The sequence below is a fragment of the Mirounga leonina genome, unplaced genomic scaffold (genome assembly GCF_011800145.1).
Source record: "Mirounga leonina isolate KUSES-001 unplaced genomic scaffold, KU_Mleo_1.0 Mir_115, whole genome shotgun sequence".
Classification (NCBI taxonomy): domain Eukaryota; kingdom Metazoa; phylum Chordata; class Mammalia; order Carnivora; family Phocidae; genus Mirounga; species Mirounga leonina.
Genome location: NW_023270268.1, coordinates 92,890,086 through 92,894,917, shown reverse-complemented (window position 1 = coordinate 92,894,917; position 4,832 = coordinate 92,890,086). Strand labels below are relative to the sequence as shown.

The window sequence follows — 4,832 nt, the reverse complement described above, 5'->3', positions numbered from 1 at the left end:
CTAAAACACGGAGAAATTAAATGTGAAAAACTCAAGAGGAAATAATTGATGATGTTTCCTCTTAAAAAAATTAAAGATATTTAAGATTTTCATCAGGACATGGTTAATTAACATTACAAGTAGGGTGATACCATCAGTAAAAGAAAACATTTCTAAATTATGTGTCTCTGTCTAATTCTCCATCATCTTCTAACACTCCCCCCATACCCATACGTCTGGTCATTGTATAATTACTCTTCTGGGCTGGAATGCCCTTTATCCCTCATGTCTATCTGGCTAACTCATGCTTGCCCTAGAAAACTCAGATCTGCTGTCATCTTTTCTCCATTACCCTTAGTGGTTTCTCTTTTCTCCATTACCCTTAGTGGTTCAGAAAAGCCAGTACTTTTACTTGCAGAATTTGTAAATCAAAATGTAACGAGTAGGGGCCCTGGGTGGCTCAGTTGGTTAAGCTTCCAACTCTTGATTTTGGCTCAGGTCCTGATTTCAGGGTTGTGGGATCAAGCCCCTCATCAGGCTTTTTACTTAATGTGGAGTCTGCTTATCCTTCTCCCTCTGCTCCTCCCCCCCGAAATAAATAAATAATTTTTAAAAATGAAACAAATAATTATATATCAGGATTGGTAGGAATATCAAGTGCTATTTCACAATTGCCACTCTGTGTTTCTTTTTCTCTGACACAATCAACACAGATCCAGGCTTGCTATGTTTGAAACAATTCACTTCCTTTCATTGATGAGCTTCTTTCATGATGCACTGTTCCTGAATCTGGCTGTAGACAGATTTTGGTAGATCTCAGTGATAAGCAATGTGTTTTATGTAAGGATGATGTTGAAATTTCTTCTTCAACTTCTGGTTATAATCTTTGGCTGCTTTTTCTCATGATGGAAGCATACCCAACTTTTCAGAAGCATTAGCTTTACATAGACAAATGTTCATTTCATCAGATCCACACATAATATATTTGCTGTCAGAAGTCCATTTTACACAGATCACATGTTGCATTCTCTTTGTGTGATAGACTTCCCTGCTTCTGCTTTTGTCCACAGGAAAGATTCAAATAGATTTATCAAAACTAGCAGACACAACTCTTTCCCAGTGAGAAAGTAATCCACATCAAGCCCCACAGATGCATGATCCATATGTACCATTAGGGGAAGGTCCAATGCACGCATATCAAAACTATAGAAGTTCTAATCTTCATTTGCAGCAGTAAAAATGAAAGCTTCCATAGGGTTCCAACAAAATGTCTTTGTTCTCATATCTAAGGTGCACATTTTCAGAGGACTAGTGTGCCTCATATCATATAGTACTATATTCCCATCAGAAGCACAACTTTCTAAGATAAGTGTATTAATTGGGTTAAATTTAACACTAGTTTTCCTGTCAAATCCCCAGGACATTGGACATATAGGACTTTTTCTTGGCTCATCCCATATGTCTACTTGCTGTCCACATGAGGCAAAAACAGTCTCTTTCCAGTGATGTCTTTCCTAATATGATATACAACGGTTTTTCCTCTTCCCCATAGCCTGGTCCATCCATTTTCCACTGCTTCAGTTTGTCATCACCAATAGTAGGAAAAGAAGTCCCACAAAAGTAAGTACATATTCTTTGTACAAAACCCTCATGTGCTTGTATTGTACAGATACATTTTCATCTAGTCAAGTTCCAAATGCTAACCTCTCCATCACATGCCCCAGGAAGGGCAGTAGCCATGCTCTTTGGATGCTTTGCCAAGCCACTGACTCCATCCAGGTGACCATCCAGGAAAGCAAAGAATGGTATTGCAAATACACATTCCAGTTTGGTGCATTTAAAGCTCTTAAATATTCTTGTGGGACCTCAAAAAAATGTAAGTAGGTCATAGTTTCTTGGAATTCTTTGTAAGTCCAGCTTGATTTCATGGACATAGTTGTCTGTGTTCTGGTTCACAGCATCTTCGCTTTCATCTTGGCTGCTAGTTGTCCCCAACTCCCCAAGCCTTTCCTTCATGTTTGGGTTACTGCTGCCTCCTTAAACAAAAGCCTCCTTAAAACATTTAAGTTATACTACTAACTCTCTACCACTAGTCGTGTGACTCATGTTCTCTTCGCATCATTTCTTTATCCATAATGAGAGGAAAAGCAAATAAGGTTGCCCTTCCTACCATCCAGGATTACAGTATCAAATGAGATCATGTATATGAATATGCTTTGTGAATGCTTTAGCACCATGCAAATGTAAAATATTAGTATTATGTGCATTATTATGGGAATCTGTTCTACCCAACATTTTTATCAACAACTTGAACAAAGACAAAAAAGCACGCTTATAAGCTTCGCAGATGATAGACATATGGGAGGAATAGCTAATAAAAAGAAAGGAAGATAGAATCAAAGTTCAAAGAAATCATGACAGATTGGAATGATGACTAAAACTACTAAAATGATATTTAATAGGAACAGATGTAAAATACACTTCAGTTAAAAAAATATCATGTCAGGGGAGACCTGTGATGACATCAGCTTATATGAATCACAATTATATGGCTGGGAATTGAGGATAATTTTAGGTTTCTCTAATAGGAATACTGTGTCCAGAATAAAGGAAGTAATGTGCCACATGTGTCCGACCATTGCTTACATGTGTAGTATTTAAATATTGAAATATGAGGAACTGAGCATCTAGGGAAAGCAACCAGAATTTTGAAAGGTTTTAAGATCATATCATAAAAGAAACAACTGACAGAGCTAGGGTTGTTTTGCTTGGAAAGAGATACATAAGGGTGTCTACAAATGTCCCAAGGACTTACCCACGGAGAGCGTGTAAAAATGCCTAATACACAGAGTAATTGGGAGATCTAAAAGAGATAACAAGGCATATACTAGATTCTCAGTAAGTGAGAGTCAAATCTAAATTCATTCTGTATCACTCTAGTGGGAAGAGTATGGATTTATGACTGGGAGAGTCGGTCAAATTAAACTAAAAGGAAAGTTTCTTATGGCTAGAAACATGCAAGGAAACTTTTATTGCTACGTACAGCATTTATAAAATGTGCCAGAAGTTCTGTGTGTATTAGTGTTGTCTTATTGGAGAATGTGCGTTCGTCTAAATATACACCTGCCTTCCATCCATGCACAACCCATACCTAAGAAAAGATAATATATAAAATTCCATTACATTTTCAGAAAAAAAATGAAAAGGAAGTAATGTTGCCTCTTACCACTGGAAAACTTTAGATACAGAGAGATTATGTAAACCAAATATTCAATAATATTGTGATAGCCCCTGATAAGGCTCTGGTTTTCAAATATTAGTGTGTATCAGAATCATTCAGACGGCTTGCCAAAACACAGATGACTGACACTCACCCTCAGAGTTTCTGAATGAGTAGATCTGGGGTGAAGCCCTCCAAATCTGCATGTCTAATAAGCTCCCAGGTGAAGGACCACTGCTCAAAGTAAAGATGCCTTGTTCATAGCCCTTGCCACACAAGACAAATTTGCCACAGTTTTAAATGTTTTATATCCTCCCACCACCTTCAGTTGACAATTAGGGGGTGAGAACCTGATTAGTCCACAGCGACCTATCATGTGCCTTGGCATGAAAAGACAAGCAGAAGAAATCAAGTTTCATCTCTCAAAAATTTGAACAAGCGCATGTTTAAAAGACCAGCAACTCATATAAGAAAAAGAAATTGAAAAGCCAACAAGTATAAAGAAAGGAGTGAAAAGGAAGACGGATAGTCAGAAGAGGAGAGGGAATATAGCAAAAAGTAGGAAGCAGCTGATTTTGGTTGATGGTGAAGCACTAGATCAAAGACCCTTAAATTTCTTTTGAAAATTCCTGGCGCCCCAGGATCCTGTTCCCTTACCCATTGAGGTGGCTCTACTAAATGTGCTCTTCTCGCTTTCTAATCATTTAACTTTTTCTATGTTCTTGTTTCCATACCTGCTTACAATACACCTCACACTTACTAATAATTTTGAGAACGTTTACTCCAGTATTTGGAAGAACATTATCTTCCTGTTAGCAAAGTTGCTGTTGAGAAGTCCATTGCCACAATGATTCCCTACCTTTCGCTTGAGACTTAATATGTTACTTCTCTGGAAGTTTTGAGGGTCTTCTCTTTTCCTAGTGCTCTGATAATTTCATGACAATGTGTCCCAGCCTGGGCCTTTGAAAAATTACAGTCTGAGTGACTCTTGCATTCTGGAAAATTGTTTCCTCTGTCATGAAGTTTTGTTTGTTGTAATCTTTCTTTAAAAACAAATTGAAAGAGAAGGTAAGACTTTCCAACACGGAGCCCAAGCAGTGTTAGAAGTCAAACAAGAAAGAAAATTTTTATTCCTCTTATAACTCCCTCCTCCCCAAAAGAAGAAGAAAGAAAAGCAGGAAAGTCTGAAGGGGGGTTTGGTTTCTCTCTTGTAATTCAGCCTGATTGCTCTGGTAAATTCTCAGGAGGGAAGCCATAGGATCCAGAATAGCAAACAGAGTGAGAAAATGAGTAGTGAACGGATGAAAGGACAGTGATGAGAACCAGAGAACAAAACAAAACAAAGCCATGCCCCAGCTGACTGCACTGGGCTCAGGGATGCAAGGTTGCACACTCTACAAACACCGCTAATGGTGGCAGGAAGGAAACAGTATTTTAAACCCATCTGTAATCCCCCTCTATTTTCTGTCACTCTGGGAAAGCAGTGCTTACAATGGCCTTCTCTGTGCTTCCCACGTGGGATTTAGCCACTGTTGTAACCTTTGTGTTGTTCATTGTGAGGCTAGAAAAGTATAATTCCACTATGTGTAAGCCCCTTTGTAAGGGGAAATACAACTGTCAGCTCAGGTGGCTT

General features: G+C 38.4%; 1 pseudogene; it reads right to left on the bottom strand.

Moving 5' to 3' along the window:
- Positions 1 to 639: 639 nt before the first annotated feature.
- On the bottom strand, positions 640 to 1,995 carry LOC118000939 (annotated as a pseudogene).
- Positions 1,996 to 4,832: the final 2,837 nt, after the last annotated feature.